The 23,310-nt window shown below is 40.1% G+C and overlaps 1 long non-coding RNA gene and 1 other non-coding gene across 2 annotated transcripts in view; both read left to right on the forward strand.

The window, feature by feature from the left end:
* Positions 1 to 23,310, forward strand: part of LOC145538953 (uncharacterized) — a 136,105-nt gene that overhangs the window by 4,838 nt on the left and 107,957 nt on the right. The window lies entirely within an intron of this gene.
* LOC145540103 (U6 spliceosomal RNA) lies at positions 2,185 to 2,291 on the forward strand. The gene has a single exon (XR_014078220.1). It is a non-coding gene; the product is annotated as a U6 spliceosomal RNA (small nuclear RNA).

Raw genomic sequence — 23,310 nt, forward strand, 5'->3', positions numbered from 1 at the left:
CTTAAAGCAGAGTCTCTGGCCATAGGCTCAGCCAGGCTAGGCTGTGAGGCGGGTTTAAGAGGGTTTGATGGTGTTAACCACATGGAGGAGAAGCTCCGTTCTGTGGGGCAAGGTGCCTCTCCTGGCACGAGAGACAGCAAACTCACTGGTCCAAAGCCAGCTCTGCCCCAGGGCTATGCAGGGTGGAGTGGGGCTGGCCTTGGAGGGACCCCTCTCTGAGGGTGTGAGGCCCTGTGATGGTCATGCTGCTTTGTCTCAGCCTTGGTTCCAAGGTCTGCCAACGCTAAGTCAGCAGGCTGAGAGGAACCAGGGCTGGGGTGCTCCCAGCTCCTGTAGCTCCAGAGCTCGCAGTCCCTGACATTGGTATTTTCTGGGTCAGGAGACTCCAATTGTACAACAGAGAGGGGGCTGATTATATGTATGACTCATGGCAGTGCATGTGTGGTTGAGACTTCCACTATGATTATTTCTCTAGGTGGCAAGTGCAGGATAAGGAAGCATCATTAATGAGACAATATTAAGTGATTGCCTTCATGGCTTTTTTTCATCCTGGAAATGTGGAGAACACCAAGGCCAATACATACACACCCCGTTGTGACTGCTGACCTCAAACTTGAGATAGATTTGTGTTCCCACGCTTCTTTCACATGGAACTGGGGGTGATTCGCCACCAGCAAAAGAGAGAGAGAAAAACCATACCTGTTAGGTAGTGACTTCTTTGCTCTGACTTCTCCTTTGAGGTCTACTTTCTTCCCCTTTGAGGTCCACTTTGAACAATCAGGAATAAAGGATCAATCAGAACATCAATATCCCTGAAGTCGCTGCCTTGTTAAAGACTGGAGCATTAGCTTGATGTTTTGCTTTCCTCAGGACTGAACACTTCACTTGGGCAAGAGACTACGGGTACGACTCCTGCTGCAGTCAGGGCAGCGCTTCCTCTTCCCTGTACTATAGTCATAGTTTATTATTTCCCAGGATATGAGCCAATCTTGTCTCTCACCCACATTTCAGTCCAGGCCAGAGGTAGGCTGTAATGGCCTCCATCTGGCACTCCTAAGTCCCAAGTCCAGTGCTTGAACTTGCAAATGACCAGATTACCGTATTTACTCTCATTATGTGCTCCCTATTTTCTTCAGATGTCTTCATTGTAAAACAGGAGAAGGGGAGGAATGTTGCTAGCATCTGCTTTGTCTAATCAGTTCTGAGCAAATTTCATGTATCTGAAGGGCTCTGCAGTTCAGACCCCGAGATAAAGTTAATTTGAACCTAGATCTCAAACACTTCTTCCTTTGTCTGAAGCTACTTTCCCGGACAGTGTTACTTGACTCGATACTGCATGTTTGTGTAAGAGAGAGGCAAGCATACAGGCAGAGGGAAAGACTGAAATGAGCGGTCTGAGCACAGGTCACAGGAGTGTAACCTGTGGCTCTGGCCTAAGGACAGCCAGCTGACCAGGAGCAGGCAGCATGGACCATTGGGAGAGGTTCTCAGGTTCTTCTTTCCACCAGACCCTCCCAGCAGCCCCTTACTCCTCAGCCTGAGCCTTCAGATTCCCAGCACCAGCTGCTGATGGCTGTTCTAGCTCTCAAGGGAAAAGAGGAGCGTCACAGGATATGTTTCTTCCGCTTGCTTTGTTTTTAAGGATGCTTTATGGAGATGTGGGGAGTGAGCTAGGTACATGTTTCAGACTACAGTAAGCAGGGTGCTGGCCACGAAGAGAAAGGAACGGGGGGAGGGGAGAGAAAGAGGAGAAGAACTGCTGGTTAGACAGGTGGGGAAGAGAACTGTGTGAAGATTTGGGCTTCCTTACACTATTTCCTGATTTAAATTATTTTTATTTTGAACTCATGTCTTAATCCAGCCCTCCTGGTGAGAAAAGCAAGAATATCTAAGTACAGTTATTGTTTGGTCTTTAGTTAAGTTGGTTTCTTCTCTTCCACTCATTTTGCCCCTCCCAAGGGATAAGGAGGATTTGAGTCCAGGGTTTCCTAGGGGTCAGCATTTCTCAAGTGGTTGCTTGCTTTGCTCTTCCCACCCAAGTGCAAAAAATAGAGTGACTCACACAGCCCACTGTGAGAGAGCTGCAGCAGGGGTGGTGACCAGCACTCCCGAGCAGGGGGCTCTTTTTTTTTCAGTCAAGTTTCTGATTGTCCACAGGGGATTCTGTTAAGACTGGGAAATGTGGTGCTCGCTTTGGCAGCACATATACTAAAATTGGAACAATACAGAGAAGATTAGCATGGCCCCTGCGCAAGGATAACATGCAAATTCATGAAGTGTTCCATATTTTTTGGCCACCTCTATCTCCCTCCTCCCTCTTCTCTTCTCCATGTAACTCTGTGAACCTCTCTGGGTGTCCCTCAATGTGGAGAAACTTTTCATCATTAACCTAGATGTTTTATCATCGGTGCTGTATAGATGGAGAAGTCTTGAGGCTACTGTAAGAATAAGACTGAAATCCAGAGACAGGAGACTTAAGTCCAAATCTTGAGAACACCAGAGAACTCCTGAATCCAGGAAGCATTAAACGATAGGAGCTCATCAAACGTCTCCATACCTACACTGAAACCAAGCACCACCCAAGGACCAACAAGTTCCAGAGTAAGATATACCACGCAAATTCTCCAGCAACACAGGAACATAGCCCTGAGCTTCAATATACAGGCTTCCCAAAGTCACACCAAACGCATTGACATCTCAAAACTCATTACTGGACACTTCATTGCACTCCAGAGAGAAGAAATCAAGCTCCACCCACCAGAACACCAACACAAGCTTCCCCAACCCGGAAACCTTGACAAGCCACCCGTCTAACCCCACCCATAGCGAGAGACCTCCACAATAAAGAGGAACCACAAACTGCCAGAAAACACAAAGGCCACCCAAACACAGCAATATAAACAAGATAAAAAGGCAGAGAAATACCCAGCAGGTAAAGGAACAGGATAAATGCCCTCCAAATCAAACAAAAGAGGAAGAGATAGGGAATCTACCTGATAAAGAATTCCGAATAATGACAGAAAAATGATCAAAAATCTGGAAAACAAATTGGAGTTACAGATAAATAACTTGGAGACAAGGATCGAGAAGATGCAAGAAAGGTTTAACAAGGACTTAGAAAAAATAAAAAAGGTCATTATATAATGAATAACGCAATAAATGAGATCAAAAACACTCTGGAGGGAACCAACAGTAGAATAATGGAGGCAGAAGATAGGATAAGTGAGGTAGAAGATAGAATGATAGAAATAAATGAAACAGAGAGGAGAAAAGAAAAAATTAAAAGAAATGAGGACAACCTCAGAGACCTCTGGGACAATGTTAAATGCACCAACATACGAATCATAGGAGTCCCAGAAGAAGAAGACAAAAAGAAAGACCATGAGAAAATACTCGAGGAGATAATAGTTGAAAACTTCCCTAAAGTGGGGAAGGAAATAATCACCCAAGTCCAAGAAACCCAGAGATTCCCAAACAGGATAAACCCAAGGCGAAACACCCCAAGGCACATAATCAAATTAACAAAGACCAAACACAAAGAACAAATATTAAAAGCAGCAAGGGAAAAATAACAAATAACACCAAAGGGGATTCCCATAAGGATAACAGCTGATCTCTCAATAGCAACTCTTCAGGCCAGAAGGGAATGGCAGGACATACTTAAAGTGATAAAAGAATATAATCTACAGCCCAGATTACTGTATCCTGCAAGAATCTCATTCAAATATGAAGGAGAAATCAAAAGCTTTACAGACAAGCAAAAGCTCAGAGAATTCAGCACCACCAAACCAGCTCTCCAACAAATGCTAAAGGATCTTCTCTAGACAGGAAACACAGAAAGGGTGTATAATCTCGAACCCAAAACAATAAAGTAGATGGCAACGGGATCATACTTATCAATAATTACCTTAAATGTAAATGGGTTGAATGCCCCAACCAAAAGACAAAGACTGGCTGAATGGATATAAAAACAAGACCCCCTATATATGTTGTCTACAAGAGACCCACCTCAAAACAAGGGACACATATGGACTGAAAATGAAGGGCTGGAAAAAGATATTTCATGCAAATAGAGACTAAAAGAAAGCAGGAGTAGCAATACTCATATCAGATAAAATAGACTTTAAAACAAAGGCAGTGAAAAGAGACAAAGATGGACACTACATAATGATCAAAGGATCAATCCAAGAAGAAGATTATAACAATTATATATACCCCCAACATAGGAGCGCCGCAATATGTAAGGCAAATGCTAACAAGTATGAAAGGGGAATTTAACAATAACACAATAATAGTGGGAGACTTTAATACCCCACTCACACCTATGGACAGATCAACTAAACAGAAAATTAACAAGGAAACACAAACTTTAAATGATACAATAGACCAGTTAGACCTAATTGATATCTATAGGTCATTTCACCCCAAAACAATGAATTTCACCTTTTTCTCAAGCGCACACAGAACCTTCTCCAGAGTAGATCACATCCTGGGCCATAAATCTAGTCTTGGTAAATTCAAAAAAATTGAAATCATTCCAAGCATCTTTTCTGACCACAATGCAGTAAAATTAGATGTCAATTACAGGAGAAAAACTATTAAAAACTCCAACATATGGAGGCTGAACAACACACTGCTGAATAACCAACAAATCACAGAATAAATCAAAAAAGAAACCAAAATATGCATAGAAATGAACGAAAATGAAAACACAACAACCCAAAACCTATGTGACACTGTAAAAGCAGTGCTGAGGGGAAGATTCATAGCAATACAGGCTCACCTCAAGAAACAAGAAAAAAGCCAAATAAATAACTTAACTCTACACCTAAAGCAACTAGAAAAGGAAGAAGTGAAGAACCCCAGGGTTAGTAGAAGGAAAGAAATCTTAAAAATTAGGGCAGAAATAAATGCAAAAGAAACAAAAGAGACATAGCAAAAATCAACAAAGCCAAAAGCTGGTTCTTTGAGAAGATAAATAAAATTGACAAGCAATTAGCCAGACTCATCGAGAAACAAAGGGAGAAGAATCAAATCAACAAAATTAGAAATGAAAGAGGAGAGATCACAACAGACAACACAGTAATACAAAGGATCATAAGAGACTATTCTCAGCAACTATATGCAAATAAAAAGAACAACTTGGAAGAAATAGATAAATTCTTAGAAAAGTACAACTTGCCAAAACTGAACCAGGAAGAAATAGAAAATCTCAACAGACGCATCACAAGCACGGAAATTGAAACTGTAATCAGAATCTTCCAGCAAACAAAAGCCCAGGACCAGATGGCTTCACAGCTGAATTCTACCAAAAATTTAGAGAAGAGCTAACACCTATCCTACTCAAACTCTTCCAGAAAATTGCAGAGGAAGGTAAACTTCCAAACTCAATTCTATGAGGCCACCATCACCCTAATACCAAAAACCTGACAAAGATGACACAAAAAAAGAAAACTACAGGCCAATATCACTGATGAACATAGATGCAAAAATCCTTAACAAAATCCTAGCAAACAGAATCCAACAACATATTAAAAAGATCATACATCATGACCAAGTGGGCTTTATCCCAGGGATACAAGGATTCTTCAATATCTGCAAATCAATCAATGTAATACACCACATTAACAAATTGCAAAATAAAAACCATATGATTATTTCAATAGATGCAGAGAAAGCCTTTGACAAAATTCAACATCCATTTATGATAAAAGCCCTCCAAAAAGCAGGTATAGAAGGAACATAACTCAACATAATAAAAGCTATATATGACAAACCCTCAGCAAACATTATCCTAAATGGTAAAAAAATTGAAAGCATTTCCCCTAAAGTCAGGAACAAGATAAGGGTGCCCACTCTCACCACTACTATTCAACATAGTTTTGGAAGTTTGGGCCACAGCAATCAGAACAGAAAAAGAAATAAAAGAAATCCAGATTGGAAAAGAAGAAGTAAAACTCTCACTGTTTGCAGATGACATGATCCTCTACATAGAAAACCCTAAGGACTCCACCTGAAAATTACTAGAGCTAATCAATGAATATAGTAAAGTTGCAGGATATAAAATTAACACAGAAATCCCTTGCATTCCTATACACTAACAACGAGAAAACAGAGAAATTAAGGAAACAATTCCATTCACCATTGCAACGAAAAGAATAAAATACTTAGGAATATATCTACCTCAAGAAACAAAAGACCTATATATAGAAAACTATAAAACACTGGTGAAAGAAATCAAAGAGGACACAAATAGATGGAGAAATATACCGTGTTCATGGATCAGAAGAATCAATATAGTGAAAATGAGTATACTACCCAAAGCAATCTATAGATTCAATGCAATCCCTATCAAGCTACCAGGTATTCTTCAGAGAACTAGAACAAATAATTTCACAATTTGTATGGAAATACAAAAAAAAACCTCGAATAGCCAAAGCAATCTTGAGAAAGAAGAATGGAACTGGAGGAATCAACCTGCCTGACTTCAGGCTCTACTACAAAGCCACAGTCATCAAGACAGTATGGTACTGGCACAAGGACAGAACTATAGGTCAATGGAACAAAATAGAAAGCCCAGAGATAAATCCACGCACCTATGGACACCTTATCTTTGACAGAGGAGGCAAGAATATACAATGGAGAAAAGACAATCTCTTTAACAAGTGGTGCTGGGAAAACTGGTCAACCTCTTATAAAAGAATGAAACTAGAACATTGTTTAACACCATACACAAAAATAAACTCAAAATGGATTAAAGATCTAAACGTAAGACCAGAAACTATAAAACTCCTAGAGGAAAACATAGGCAAAACACTCTCTGACATAAACCACAGCAGGATCCTCTATGACCCACCTCCCAGAATATTGGAAATAAAAGCAAAAATAAACAAATGGGACCTAATTAAAATTAAAAGCTTTTGCACAACAAAGGAAACTATAAGCAAGGTGAAAAGACAGCCTTCAGAATGGGAGAAAATAATAGCAAATGAAGCAGCGGCAAAGAATTAATCTCAAAAATATACAAGCAACTCCTGCAGCTCAATTCCAGAAAAATAAACGACCCAATCAAAAAGTGGGCCAAAGAACTAAACAGACATCCCTCCAAAGAAGACATACAGATGGCTAACAAACACATGAAAAGATGCTCAACATCACTCATTATCAGAGAAATGCAAATCAAAACCACAATGAGGTACCATCTCACGCCAGTCAGAATGGCTGCTATCCAAAAGACTACAAGCAATAAATGCTGGAGAGAGTGTGGAGAAAAGGGAACCCTCTTACACTGTTGGTGGGAATGCAAACTAGTACAGCCACTATGAAGAACAGTGTGGAGATTCCTCAAAAAACTGGAGATAGAACTGGCATATGACCCAGCAATCCCACTGCTGGGCATACACACTGAGGAAACCAGAATTGAAAGAGACACGTGTACCCCAGTGTTCATTGCAGCACTGTTTATAATAGTCAGGACATGGAAGCAGCCTAGATGCCTATCAGCAGATGAATGGATAAGGAAGCTGTGGTACATATACACAATGGAATATTACTCAGCCATTAAAAAGAATACATTTGAATCAGTTCTAATGAGGTGGATGAAACTGGAGCCTATTATACAGAGTGAAGTAAGCCAGAAAGAAAAACACCAATACAGTATACTAACACATATATATGGTATTTAGTTAATTGGTAAAGGTAACCCTGTATGCGAGACATCAAAAGAGACACAGATAAATAGAACAGTATTATGGACTCTATGGGAGAGTGCGAGGGCGGGATGATATGGGAGAATGGCATGGAAGCATGTAAATTATCATATGTGAAACGAATCGCCAGTCCAGGTTCGATGCATGATACAGGGTGCTCAGAGCTGGTGCACTGGGATGACCCGGAGGGATGGGATGGTGAGAGAGGTGGGAGGGGGGTTCTGGAAGCGGAAAACATGTACACCCATGGTGGATTCATGTCAATGTATGGCAAAATAAATACAATATTGTAAAGTTAAAAAATAGATAAACTAATATTTAAAAAATAAAGTAAAAAAGTAAAAAAAAAAAAAGACTGGGAAATGTGGAATCACATGGTTGGGAGGTGGACTTCGGTAGGAAGGACCTAGCGAAATACTGGATTTGAGTCCCAGGGCATGCAGCCTGTCTGGTGTGCGGGCTGGGCCTGGTGGTGCCTCTGGTGCCCTGAGAAGCTATAACCTAAAGGTCCTGAACACAGCCATAGGGGTCGGAAAGCTGAAGATGGTTAAGATCTCATCCCAGGAAACTTTATTTGCAAGATTCTAAGTAGGTCTTTCTGGGAGCACAGAAGATCTTTAAGGGTAGTGAAAATATTCTTATAAGATTCTGTAATGTTAGATACATGTCATTATACATTTGTCCAAACCCAAAGAATGTACAACAAGAGTGAGCTCTAATGTAAACTCTGGACTTTGGGTAATTATGATATATCAATGTAAGTTCATTGATTGTAACAAATGTCCCATTTTGGTGAGGGGTATTGATAATGGGGGAGCCTGTGAATGTTGAGAGCAGAGAGTATGTGGGAAATCTCTGTACCTTCCTCTGAATTTTGCTGTGAAACTAAAGCTTCTCTAAAAATATCCAAACTCTTAGAAGAAAAAAAACTAGGCCTTTTTGTAAAGACAGGCATTTCCACAGTCAGGAAAAAAAAAAAAGGCAGATCCCAGCTTAGATAGAGGCTTCCCTGGTGGCTCAGCAGTAAAGAATCTGCCTGCAATGCAGGAACATGGGAGAAATGGGTTCAGTCCTTGGGTCGGGAAGATCCCCTGGAGGAAGGCATGGCAACCCACTCCAGGATTCATGCCTGGAAAACCCCATGGACAGGGGAGCCTGGTGGGCTACAATCCATAGAGCCACAGAGTCGGACACAACTGAAGCGACTTAGCATGCACACAGCTTAGGTAAGGCAGCTTGCCAGAAGCTTGAGTCACGGGTAAAAAACATAGCTTTCCTCTCTCAGTCCTTCCTGGCTCACACGGTCCTGGCCTTATCTCTCTTATAAAAACAGTAGATTATTTACAGTAGGAGCAGAAACTGAGAACCACTCAGTGGTCATAAAACCATGAGGGAGAGAAACTGCTCTCAGGTTTCTGCAGGGATCTTCTGGATTCCTTTTCCTCTGGATCTCTTGTGTGATCAAAAGACAGAAGAAAGGCGGCTGGACCGCCTGGCTTCTGGAGTCTGTAAGGGCATTTTAACTTTAGGCACAGCTCTAAACTAAGAAACACCCAGAGAGTACACTCCAGTTATTAAGAAGAGCACACTGATGCTCCCAGATAGTCAGCCTCAAGCACAGCTGAGAAGTAGAAGAAATTTGAGTCCTCGGCTTCCGTTCTACTCTTTTACAGCAGCCAGAACACCGACTCGATGGACATGAGTTTGGGTGGACTCCGGGTGTTGGTGATGGACAGGGAGGCCTGGCGTGCTGCGGTTCATGGGGTCGCAAAGAGTCGGACATGACTGAGCGACTGAACTGAACTGAGCTGATCTGAAGAAGAGTGAAACCCTTAAGTCACTGGCAAGAGAAAAGCAGATCTGATAAGCATAGGGAGTTTCCTTAGTGCGAATCCACTTCATGTTTTACCCCCCCCTGAGGAATTGTGCTTATGCTTAGTCGTGCCTGACTCTTTGTGACCCCATGGACACATGATCCCCTGTCCATGGGATTCTGCAGGCAAGAATCCTGGAGTGGGTTGCCATTTCCTTCTCCAGGGGATCTTCCCAACCCTGGATTAACCTGCGTCTCTTGAGTCCACGCATTGGTAGGCAGATTCTTTACTACTGCGCCACCTCAGTGATCTTCTTGGCCTCTTTGTAGTTTCCTGTTTGTAGGAAGGCAAAGAAGAGATCATAGAGCATAGTTATTTCACCTTATTCGTGGCTCACAAAGTCCATTTCTTTCTGAATTAGATCAATCTCACCTTTTCTCTCCCAGTTTACAAAGTCTTACATTGTGAATCCTTGGCAGTATTTTATATTTTTCATAGCAGTCAACGGTGCTTTCAAGAGCAGCAGGTAAGTCATCCTCTTCCAGATATAGGGTGACTAATTTAAGGTGGAGTATTCGTATTTAAAAAAAGAACAGAGAGAGTCAACTAAAGGAGTCATGTGTGGACAGGGAATGTTGGCCACGCTCCCAGATCTACAAGGATCAAGCTTTAGCCACTGCAGCAGTGCTCCTGAGGGGAGTTCAGGGAGGAGAAAAATAGGGAGCATCCTGTGCTTTGGACACTGACTCTCGATACTTAAGATGCATTTCTAAGGAATAATTTCAGTGAGTCCAGACTCTTGCATCTTCCTGTACACAGAAAAGCACTAACATCATTAACTTAAGATGTCTGTTCTTTGTGATTCACAGTAATCGTTTGATGTTTGACCATGTGTTTGTTTGTTTTCCAACCTCCAACTCCATTATATCCCGGCTCATCCTTTACCACTTCAGAGTAGTTTCCCAGGGCTATTTGAGAGGCTGTCTTTCAGGAGGCTATAATCCTCAGTAAAATCCCCCAAGTAAAAATTTTCACTAATGGTATAAACTCAGGTTGAGCCTGAGGTAAATAGATGTTTATCAACCAGACAGGTATCCTTCTCAAAATCTCTTAGGATTCTCCTGGGGTGTGCTCAAGGAGGCCCCTGGAAAAGAGGGCAGCCAGAGCAGGGTGTATGGAGGTGCAGCTCTTATCCTCATAGGGCAGTCTTGGGGGGACCCTCTCCCTTTTTTACCTTGGGTGGAGATAGTAGAGAAGGACCCAAGAAGCTAGGAGTAGGAGCCTTCTCTTTGAACGTGGTCCCATTTTTCATAAGTGGAAGCAGTGCCAAGAATATTCCCTTCCTAGAAATGACTTAGGGGAGTCACTAAACTTGAGCTTCAGCTGTTTCAGACCCTATAATTGCTCCAACGCACCATCATCAATCATACTTGTGAAGCTGAATCTGGCCTCTGTACCCCGACACCAATTTAAATCTTGCAGACAGAGTTTGGGGTGAAGTAGAAAAGAATAGCTTTATTGCTCTGCCAGGCAAAGGGGGCCACAGTGGGCCCCTCAAATGCATAGTGTGTCCCTATGTGGAGGGGGTAGTGAAAAGTTTTACTGCAATGGTTCAAAAAGGGTGTGATCAGTTTACGGCTGTTCTTCTGATTGGTTGGTGGTAGGTGATGGGAGTCAGCACCATCAAGCTTCTAGTTTCAACTGGCCTGGGGTCTATGTACTTGTGGGCAGCATGCCATTAGCTTCTCCCACCTGGTGAAGTTTCTGTATCCACAAAACAGCTGAAAGATATTGGTATGTATATCTCTTGAGGGGGAACCAGAATCTTGTGCTGAGATTGCACTACTATTTCTTGACTGTTCCTCCCCTGTCTCTGTATTCCCTCCCTTCCCTACCTAGTGTCTGTTTGAACTTGCCCTTGGAACTCAGGGAAGGTCATGGAGGCTTAATGAAGCCTATTTCCTGTAATCAGTAAGTGGAGGACACAGAAAGGTTTGTGCCTGTGAGCCCCACAGGGTCCTGCTCACAGTATCAGTTGGAGCCCCAGTATTTATCTTCTCAGAGTCTTGGAACTCATTTAGGAATTATACTGCAGACTATGATACCTGTGCCTGATCGTAATCCCCCTGAGGGCAGAGCCCCTGACATGTACCACATTCATTTGGTGGGTGCTCTATTTGGTCCAGTAATTCTTTTAAAGATAGTCTTTCCTGACACTGAGCTCTGTTTTGAATGAAATGGAGAAAAAAAAATCAGCTCATAACCATCTTGAAAGAATCTTCTTTGCAGCTCATGATACCATTAAATGAAACTCATGCTTCTAATTTATTATTAAATGAATTAACCCTCAAATGAGCTGTTCAGTTGCCCAGTCATGTCCGACTCTTGTAACCCCATGGAATGCAGTGCACCAGGCCTCCCTGTCCTTCACCATCTCCCAGAGTTTGCCCAAGTTCATGTTCATTGCATCTGTGATGCTGTCCAGCCATTTCATCCTCTGACTCCCTCTTCTCCTTCTGCCCTCAATTTTTCCCAGCATCAGGGACTTTTCCAGTGAGTCATCTTTTTGCATCAGATGACCAAAACACTGTAGTTTCAGCTTCAGCATAAGTCCTTTCAGTGAATAGTCAGGGTTGATCTCCCTTAAGATTGACTGGTTTGATCTCCTTCCTGTCCAAGGGACTTTCAGGAGTCTTCTCCAATGCCATAGTTCGAAGGCATCAGTGCTTTGGTGTTCTGCCGCCTATATGATCCAGCTCTCACTACCATATATGATCACTGGGAAAACTATTGCCTTGACTATATAGATCTTTGTCAGCAGAGTAATGTTTCTGCTTTTCAACACATTGTATAGGTTTGTCATCACCTTCCTGCCAAGAAGAAATCATCTTCTGATTTCATGGCTGCAGTCACCATTCACAGTGATTTTGGAGCCCAAGAAGAGGAAATCGGTCACTACTTCCACCTTTTCCCCTCCTATTTGCCATGCAGTAATGGGACCAGATGCCGTGATCTTAGTTTTTTTAATAATTAGTCTTAAGCCATCTCTTTCACTCTCTTCCTTCACCCTCATCAAGAGGCTCTTTAGTTCCTCTTTGCTTTCTGCCATTAGAGTGGTATCATCCACATATCTGAGGCTGTTGATGTTTCTCCCACATGTCTTGATTCCAGCTTGTAACTCATCTAACCTGGGATTTCTCATAATGTGCTCAGCATATAGATTAAACAAATAGGTGACAGCCGACAGCCCTGTCGTACTCCTTTCTCTATCTTGAACCAATCAGTTGTTCCATACAGGGTTCTAACTGTAGCTTCTCGACCTGCATACAGGTTTCTCAGGAGACAGGCCAGATGGTCTGGTATTCCCATCTCTCTTAAGAGCTTTCCACAGTTTATCATGATCCACGCAGTCAGAAGCTTTATTGTAGTCGATGAAGCAGAGGTAGATGTTTTTCTGAAATTCCCTTGCTTTCCTCTATAACCCAGCAAATGTTGGCAGTTTGATCTCTAGTTCCTCTTCCTTTTCTAAACCCAGCTTGGATGTCTGGAAGTTCTTGGTTCACATGATGCTGAAGCCTAGTATGCAAGATTTTAAGCATGACCTTACTAGCATGGAAGATGAGTGCAGCTGTTGGATGGTTAGCACATTTTTGGGGGAGTGGGATGAAAATTGACCTTTTCCAGTCCTGTGGCCACTGCTGGGTCTTCCAGATTTGCTGACAATGAATGCAAAACCTTTGATGGTGATGAAAGTAAAATCTGATGCTGCAAAGAACAGTATTGCATAGGAACTTGGAATGTTAGATCCATGAATCAAGGAAAATTGTATATGGTCAAGCAGGAGATGGTAAGAATAAACGTCTACATCTTAGGAATCAGTGAAATAAAATGGATGGGAATGGGTAAATTTAATTCAGATGACCATTGCATCTACAACTGTGGGCAAGAATCTCATAGAAGAAACAGAGTAGCCCTCATAATCAACATCATTAAAACCGACTTTTAATTTATTGCTAAATGAATTAATACTCAAATGAGTAGAACCTCTTAAATTTTAATTTTTAAAACTTACACAGTGATGGTAGATGTCATAATAGAGATAAAATTATATTTTGGAAATAATGAAATAATTGAATATTAAATATATATGGAATTGTTGCAGGAAGGGGGATCCATTCCAGGACCTGAAAGAGGGCTCTTGTCTAACACTCGAAAATGAATTGTTGGAGGAGACACAAGTACTGACAGAGCAAGAGACTATTGGGAAGGGGCACCTGGGTGGAGAGCAGGAGGGTAAGGGAAACCAGGAGGACTGCTCTGCCATGTGGCTCAGAGTCTCAGGATTTATGGTGATAGGATTTGTTTCCAGATTGTCTTCAGCCAATCATTCTGACTCAGAGTCCTTCCTGTGGTGAGCATATTCCTCAGTCAAGATGGATTCCAGTGAGAAGGATTCTGGGAGGTTGGTAGGACATATGTACCTTTCCTGAATCCTTCCAGTTGGTGATAGCTTGTTAGTTCCGTGTTCCTTACCAGGATCTCCTGGTAATTCGTGCAAGTGGCTACTGTCTTGCCTGTCCAGTGTGGGCAGTTTCAGTTAGTGTTGCCTCTAACAGAATTATCTAAAAACTAAAATAAACCACTATAATGTTTATGAAGGATAAAAGAATTGAGGGGAAAAGGTGAAAATCTGGAATCTGATAACACAATGGTGCCTCTTTCTGGCAATATTAATGACAGTGACCTTCTCTCAACAGCTGTAGCTTGTTTCCTTTAGTCCTTGTCCTTAGTTTTCTTTTATTCTTTGTGTGTGTGCTAAGTCACTTCAGTCATGTCCGATTCTTTGTGACCCTATGGACCATAGCCCACCAGGCTCTCTGTCCATGGGGTTCTCCAGGCAAGAATACTGGAGTGGGTTGTCATGCTCTCCACCAGGAGATCTTAGCAACCAAGGGATCGAACCTGTGTCTCTTATGTCTTCTGCATTAGCGGACGGGTGCTTTACCTCTAGTGCCCCCGGGAAGTCCTTTATACTTTGCATATATTTAAAATAACCTTAAAAGGTTTTTTTTAATTAATTAATTTTTTATTGAAGGATAATTGCTTTACAGAATTTTGTTGTTTTCTGTCAAACCTCAACATGAATCAGCAATAGGTACACATATATCCCTCCCTCCCTTTTGAACCTCCCTCCCTTCTCCCTCCCCATTCCACCCATCGAGGGTTTGAGTTTCGTGATCCATACAGCAAATTCCTGTTGGCTATCTATTTTACATATGGTAATGTAAGTTACATGTTACTCTTTCCATACATCTCACCCTCTCCTCCCCTCTCCCCATGTTGTAAGTCTATTCTCTATGTCTGTTTCTCCATTGTTGCCCTTCAGTACCATTTTTCTAGATTCCGTATATATGTGTTAGAATATGATATTTATCTTTCTCTTTCTGACTCACTTCACTCTGTATAATAGGTTCTAGGTTCATCCACCTCATTAGAACAGATTCAAATGCATTCCTTTTTATGGCTGAGTAATATTCCATTGTGTATATATACCACAACTTCTTTATCCATTCATCTCTCGATGGGCATCTAGGTTGCTTCCATGTTCTAGCTATTCTAAATAGTGCTGCAATGAACCATAGGATACATGTGTCTCTTTCAATTTTGGTTTCCTCAGGCTATATGACTAGGAGTGGGATTGTTGGGTCATATGGTGGTTTTATTCCTAGTTTTTTAAGGAATCTCCATACTGTCTTCCATAATGGTTGTATCAATTTATATTCCCACTAACAGTGCAAGAGTGTTCCCTTTTCTCCACACCCTCTCCAGCATTTATTGTTTGTAGACTTTTTGATGAGGGTCATTCTGACTGGTGTGGGGTGATATCTCATTATAGTTTTGATTTGCATTTCTCTAATAGTGATGTTGAGCATCTTTTCATGTGTTTGTTAGCCATCTGTACGTCTTCTTTGGAGAAATGTCTGTTTAGGTTTTTTTCCTATTTTTTGATTGGGTTGTTTGTTTTTCTGGTATTGAGTTGTATAAGCTGCTTGTATATTTTGGAAATTAATCCTTTGTCAGTTATTATTTCTCCCATTCTGAGGGTTTTCTTTTCACCTTGCTTATAGTTTCCTTTGCTGTGCAAAAGCCTTTAAGTTTAATCAGGTCCCACTTGTTTACTTTTGTTCTTATTTCCGTTACTCTAGGAGGTGGGTCATAGAGAATCTTGCTTTGATTTATGTCATCGAGTGTTCTGCCTATGTTTTCCTCTAAGAGTTTTATACTTTCTGGTCTTACATTTAGGTCTTTAATCCATTTTGAGTTTATCTTTGTGTATGGTGTTAGGAAGTGTTCTAACTTCATTCTTTTACATGTACCTGTCCAGTTTTCCCAGCACAATTTATTGAAGAGGCTATCTTTGCCCCATTATATATTCCTGCCTCCTTTGTCAAAAATAAGGTCCCCATAGGTGCATGGGTTTATTTTGGGGCTTTCTATCTTGTTTCATCGGTCTATATTTCTGTTTATGTGCCAGTACCATACTGTCTTGATGACTGTAGCTTTGTAGTATAACCTGAAGTCAGGAAGCTTGATTCTTCCAGCTCCATTCTTGTATGTCAAGACTACTTTGGCTATTCAGGGTCTTTTGTGTTTCCATATGAATTGTGAAAGTTTTTGTTCTAGTTCTGTGAAAAATGCCATTGGTAATTTGATAGGGATCGCATGGAATCTGTAGATTGCATTTGGTAGTATAGTCATTTTCACAATATTGATTCTTCCTACCCAGGAACATGGAATATCCCTCCATCTGTTTATTTAATCTTTGATTTCTTTCATTAGTGTCTTATAATTTTCTGTGTACAGTTCTTTCATCTCCTTAGGTAAGTTTATTCTTAGATATTTAATTCTTTTTGTTGCAATGGTGAATGGGATTGATTCCTTGATTTCTCTTTCTGATTTTTCATTGTTAGTATATAGAAATGCAAGTGATTTCTGTGTATTGATTTTGTATCCTGCAACTTTGCTAAATTCACGGATTAGCTCTAGTAATTTTCTGATACTATCTTTAGGGTTTTCTATGTACAGTATCATGTCATCTGCAAACAGTGAGAGCTTTACTTCTTCTTTTCCAACCTGGATTTCTTTTATTTCTTTTTCTTCTCTGATTGCTATAACTAGGACTTCCAGAACTATGTTGAATAATAGTGGCAAAAGTGGACACCCTTGTCTTATTCCCAATCTTAGGGGGAATGCTTTCAGTTTTTCACCATTGAGAATAATGTTTGCTGTGGGCTTATCATATATGGCCTTTACTATGTTGAGGTAGGTTCCTTCTATGCCCATTTTTTGAAGAGTTTTAATCATAAATAGGTACTGAATTTTGTCAAGGGCTTTTTCTGCATCTATTGAGATGATCATATGGTTTTTATCTTTCAATTTGTTAATATGGTGTATCACATTGACTGATTTCTGTATATTGAAGAATCCTTGCATCCCTGGAATAAACCCAACTTGATCACGGTGTATGAGCTTTTTGATGTGTTGCTGAATTCTGTTTGCTAAAATTTTGTTGAGGATTTTTGCATCTATGTTCATCGGTGATATTGGCCTGTAGTTTTCTTTTTTTGTGTTTTCTTTGTCTGGTTTTGGTATCAGGGTGATGGTGGCCTCATAGAATGAATTTGGAAGTGTTCCTTCCTCTGCAATTTTTGGAAAGAATTTTAGAAGGATAGGCATTAGCTCTTCTCTAAATGTTTGATAGAATTCTCCTGTGAAGCCATCTGGTCCTGGGCTTTTGTTTTTTGGGAGATTTTTGATCACAGCTTCAATTTCAGTGCTTGTAATTGGGTTGTTCATAATTTCTATTTCTTCCTGGTTCAGTCTTGGAAGATTAAACTTTTCTAAAAATCTGTCCATTTCTTCCTGGTTATCTATTTTTATTGCCATGTAGTTGTTCATAATAGTCTCTTATAATCTTTTGTATTTCTGCATTGTCTGTTGTAACTTCTCCTTTTTCATTTTTAATTTTGTAGATTTGATTCTTCTCTCTTTTTTTCTTGATGAGTCTGGCTAAGGGTTTGTCAATTTTGTGTGTCTTCTCAAAGAACCAGCTTTTAGTTTTATTAATCTTTACTATTGTTTCTTTCATTTCTTTTTTATTTCTGCTTGGATCTTAATGATTTCTTTCCTTCTACTAATTTTGGGAGTTTTTTGTTTTTCCAGTTGCTTTAGGTGTAAAGTTAAAATAACCTTAAAAGTTTTTGTCCAATAAGTCCAGTATCTGAGCTTCCTCATGGACAATTTTGTCAATTCATTTTTTTTTTCCTTTGAATGGATCATACTTCCCTGATTCTTTGTATGCTTTATAATTTTGTTATTGCTCAAAATTGGACATTCAAATATTATAATGTGTTAGCTCTGGAAGCTAGATTCTGCCTCTCTCCCAGGGTTTGTTTTTCTGAGTTGTTGAAGACTTAGCTTGTATTCAGTTAGCGTTTGACAGATTTTCTTAAAATCCAGAAACTAAATAAAACAAACAAACCCTCTACCTTTCCTACTCTTTGTGTTCTAGAGCACTGCTTTAAACATGTGTTGTTGTTCAGTCACTCAGTTGAGTCTTGACTCTTTGCGACCCCATGGACTGCAGCACTCCAGACTTTCCTGTCCTTCACTATCTCCCGGAGGTTGTTCAAACTCATGTCCATTGATTCGATGATGCCATCCAACCATCTTATCCTCTGTTGCCCACTTCTCCTCTTTCCCTCAATCTTCCCCAGCACCAGGGTCTTTTTCAAGGAGTCAGTTCTTCACATCTGGTGGCCAAAGCATTGGAGTTAAAGCTTCAGCATCAGTCCTTCCAATGAACATTCAGACTGATTTATTTTAGGATGCTAGTTTGATCTCCTTGCAGTTCAAGGGACTCTCAAGAGTCTTCTCCAACACCACAGTTAAAAAGCATCAATTCTTCAGTGCTCAGCTTTCTTTACAATCCATCTCTCAACATCCATACATGACTACTGGAAAAACCATAGCTTTGACTAGATGGAACTTTGTTGGCAGAGTAATGTCTCTGCTTTTTAATACACTATCTAGGTTTGTCATAGCTTTTCTTCCAGGGAGCAGGCGTCTTTTAATTTCGTGGCTGCAGCCACTGTCCGCAATGATTTTGGAACCTATGAAAATAAAGTCTGTCACTGTTCCTATTGTTTTCCCATCTATTTGCCATGAAGTGATGGGACCGGATGCCATGATCTTAGATTCTTTGAGTATTATGTTGAGTTTTAAGCCACCATTTCACTCTAACTCTTTCACCCTCATCAAGAGGTTCTTTGGTTCCTCTTCGCTTTCTGCCATTTAGAGTGGTAATCTGCGTATCTGAGGTTGTTGATATTTCTCCTGGCAATCTTGATTCCAGCTTGTGGTTCATGCAGCCCAGCATTTCGCATAATATATTCTGCTTATAAAGTTAAATAAGGTGACAGTATACAGCCTCGACAACCCCTTTCCCAATTTTGAATGAGTCTGTTGTTCCAAGTCTGGTTCTAACTGTTGCTTCTTGATCTGCATACACGTTGCTCAGTAGACAGGTAAGGTGGCCTGGTATTTCCATCTCTTTATACCTAGCAATTTAAAACTCTGTCAGTCCTCACTTCCTGCTTGCCCTGAGCCTGGAGAGCAGCCAACTGTAAAAGCTTAAGGTCTTCTCAGGTCTTTTATGAACTGGGCATGGATGTTGCTTTCTGAATTTTCCAGTATACACAGACACTTTTGAATTGTCCTAATTTCCCAAAGAATCTCTCCCTGACTTTCCTCCCAGGCCTTCGGCAGTCTATTGTACATCTCAGCCTTAATCTTTTGTCCCCAGGAAGCTGCGGATTTTTGTCTTATAGAGTTCTCAGCAGTGCTTGTCACATACACCCTCTTCCCCATGTGGGTTCCAAATGAATCAAAAAACAGATAGTGCTGTGCAACAGTCCTTCTGTCACCCCCCAGACAGGTTAGGAAGACAAACACAATAATTTGTGAGTAAGGTCTGTTCTGCTCCCTCTGGAACCAGGGACAGGGCGGCACAGTGGGAGTAGAGGCTGCTGATGTCAAGATTGCTGCTGAGCCAGGGAGGGGATGTAGCAAGCACAAGTAAAAATGCCACAAAGGGATTTCTGTGTGTTAATTTTATATCCTGCAACTTTACTATATTCATTGATCAACTCTAGTAATTTTCTAGTAGAGTCTTTAGGGTTTTCTACGTAGAGGATCATGTCATCTGCAAACAGTGAGAGTTTTACTTCTTCTTTTCCTATCTGTATTCCTTTTATTTCTTTTTCAGCTCTGATTGCTGTGGCCAAAACTTCCAAAACTATGTTGAATAGTAGTGGTGAAAGTGGGCATCCTTGCCTTGTTCCTGACTTTAGGGGAAATGCTTTCAATTTTTCACCATTGAGGATAATGTTTGCTGTGGGTTTGTCATATATAGCTTTTATTATGTTGAGATATGTTCCTTCTATTCCTGCTTTCTGGAGGGTTTTAATCATAAATGGATGCTGAATTTTGTCAAAGGCTTTTTCTGCATCTATTGAGATAACCATATGGTTTTTTTCTTTCAATTTGTTAATGTGGTGTATTACATTGATTGATTTGCGGATGTTAAAAAAACCTTGCATTCAGCCAGGACATGGAAGCAACCTAGATGTCCATCAGCAGATGAATGGATAAGGAAGCTGTGGTACATATACACAATGGAATATTACTCAGCCATTAAAAAAAATACATTTGAACCGGTTCTACTGAGATGGATGAAACTGGAGCCCATTATACAGAGTGAAGTAAGCCAGAAAGAAAAACAACAATACAGTATACTAATGCATATATATGGAATCTGAAAGATGGTAACGATAACCCTATATGCGGGACAGAATGAGAGACACAGATGCATGGAACAATTTTATGGACTCTGAGGGAGAAGGTGAGGGTGGGACGTTCTGGGAGAATGGCATTGAGACATGTGTATTGTCATATGTGAAACAGAGCACCATTCCATGTTCGATGCATGTGACAAGGGCTCGGGGCCGGGGCAGTGGGATGATCCAGAGGGATGGGAGGGGGAGGGAGGTGGGTGGGGGGTTCGGGAAGGGGAACACATGTAAACCCATGGCTGATTCTTGTCAATGTATGGCAAAAACTATTACAATATTGTAAAGTAATTAGCCCCCAAGTAAAATAAATAAATTTATAAAAAAAAAAAAAAAAAAAATTTGGAGATGAAGTAATAGGTAAGAAGTGTATTTGTTTAGAGGGAAATACATTCTGTAGGCAGAGTGTGGGCCATCTCAGAAGGCAAGAGAGCATGAGCTTTCAAATGTGGTGTGGTTAGTTTTTATGGGCTGGGGTAATTTCATAGGCTAATGAGTGGGAGGATTATTCCAATTATTTTGGGGAAAATGGTGGGGATTTCCAGGAATTGGGCCACTGCCCGGTTCTTGGTCTTTGGTGGTTGGCCTCAGAACTGTCATGGTGCTGGGGGATGTGTCTTTTAGCATGCTACTGTATCACAAGGAGTGTATAATGAGACTCCAGGTCTGCTGGAAGTCGCATCTTCCACCATCTTGAACCTAGTTGATTCTAACCAGTCTGTGTCATGTCCTATGGCTCTGTCATTTTTTAAAGGTTGTGCCCTGTCCCCTTCCCTCCTGTTTCACTGTTAATCACATACACACACAAAACCCAGGCATTTCAAGTTCATGATTTTGGTGCCTTTCTATGTATGGGAAGATGTAGGAGTCTAGTTTCATTGAAATTATTCCTCTGCTATGCATTTTAAGTATCTAGGGCCAATAGCCTATTTTTTTCCATCTTGAATGTTCCTCAGGGTTTACCACTGGTGGTAGCTGCCATGACTGATAGCTTTATGGTGGCATTTTTTGTTTGCTAAAATGGCTGACAACATTTTTTTTTTTTTGGTCTACAAGCCAAAGACCTTTCTGTGTTCGGCTTTGTGTCCACATTGGCCATAATGATGAATGACCTCTCCCCAAAAGGAGCTGTAGGCATCTATCAGTTTGTTTATGATTAGTACTTTTTGGTTTCTGTGCAAGTAGATCATGAAGATATTCTTCTGTGTTTTCTTCTAGGAACTTCGTAGTTTAAGCTCTTAACTTAATTCTGAGGCCCATTGCAAATTAATTGTTTGGTGTGATACAGGTGTTAAGATTCATTTTCCCCCCTTTCATTTATTCAATAGTTCCAGCATCATTTGTTGAAAAGACGATCCTTTCCCTACTACACAGCTCTGGCACATTAGTCAAAAATCGTTTAACTGTATATGTCTGGGCCTAAATTTGGACTCCCTATTCTGTAACATTTATCTAGTTATCTTTCCTTATGCCAATATCAATGTTTTGATGAAAACTTTACAGCAAATTTTTGCAATCAGGTGGCATAGACCATTCAACTGTGCTTAAAATTGACCTATGTCCATTACCATAAGAAATTTAAGATAAACTTATCAAAGTTACTAAAGTGTTTGTGGTATTTTTATTGTTATACATCAATTTAGGGAGAATCAACATCATCATAATGTTAAGTGCTTCAATATATGAATGTGTTACACCTCTCTGTTTATTTAGGTCACTTACTTTTTCACAGTGTTTTATAATTCTCAGTGCAGAGATCGTGCATGTCTTTTGTTAAATTTATTAAGTATTCAGGATTTCTTTATATTACTATTATTATAAATTAAAAATTTTCATCTTCTAATTGTTGCAAGTATGTAAATACACACACACACACATACATATTTTTTCCTTCCTCTGTATATTGCCCTATGTCTCGTGACTTATTATGATAAATTATACTGATTTGTTGAATGTTGAACCAACCTTGCATCTTTGGAATAAATCCACTTGGCCCTGATATATTGTCCAGGTTTTTGTTTTTGTAGTGCTGGATCTGAGTTGGTCACATTTTGTTAATGACTTTTGCATATGTATTAATGAGCAATATAGATCTGTAAACTTATCTTATTTTTGTCAATTTTGGGGTATCATGCTTATATTGGCCCTTGAAATATAACAGTTAAGTGTTTCCTCTTTATTTTTTGAAGGAATTGGTACTGGAATCTTTAAATGTTTGAATTCACCATTTAAACCATCTGGTCCTAGAAGTTTTTTTGATAATGAATTCATTTTACTTAATGGGTATGCAGTTATTCAGATTTTCTATTCTCATATCTGTTTTGGTAAATTCTGTATTTCAAGGACATCATCCATTCCAGCTAAACTATCAAATTTATTGCCATAAGCCCTCAAAATATTCCCTTATTAGTTGTTTAATGCCTATATGATCTGTAGTGACATTCTTTTCTTCATTGTAGTGATACCCTCCCCTAGTCTCTCTCTTTTTTTTTAATATAGTTGATTTACAATATTGCATTAGTTTCAGGTAAGCAATATAGTGATTCAATATTTTTATAGATTGTAGCCCATTTAAAGTTATTAGAAAACAATGGCTATATTTTTCCTGTGTTGTACAATATATCCCAGTTACTTACATATTTTATAACAGTAATTTGTGCCTTTTAATCCCATATCCTATCTCGCCCCTCCCCACTTCCCTCTTTCCACTGGTAGCCACTAGTTTCTTCTTTATATCTGTGAGTCTGTTTCTGTTTTGTTATTCATTTTTCAGAATTCACATAGAAGTACTAATGTAGAGTACTTGTCTTTATTACACTAAGCATAATATTCTAAGTCAATCCATGTTGTTGCAAGTGGTTGAATTCAATTCTTTTA

This window comes from Giraffa tippelskirchi, chromosome 2 (genome assembly GCF_054371585.1).
Source record: "Giraffa tippelskirchi isolate mGirTip1 chromosome 2, T2T-mGirTip1v1.2.pri, whole genome shotgun sequence".
NCBI lineage: Eukaryota > Metazoa > Chordata > Mammalia > Artiodactyla > Giraffidae > Giraffa > Giraffa tippelskirchi.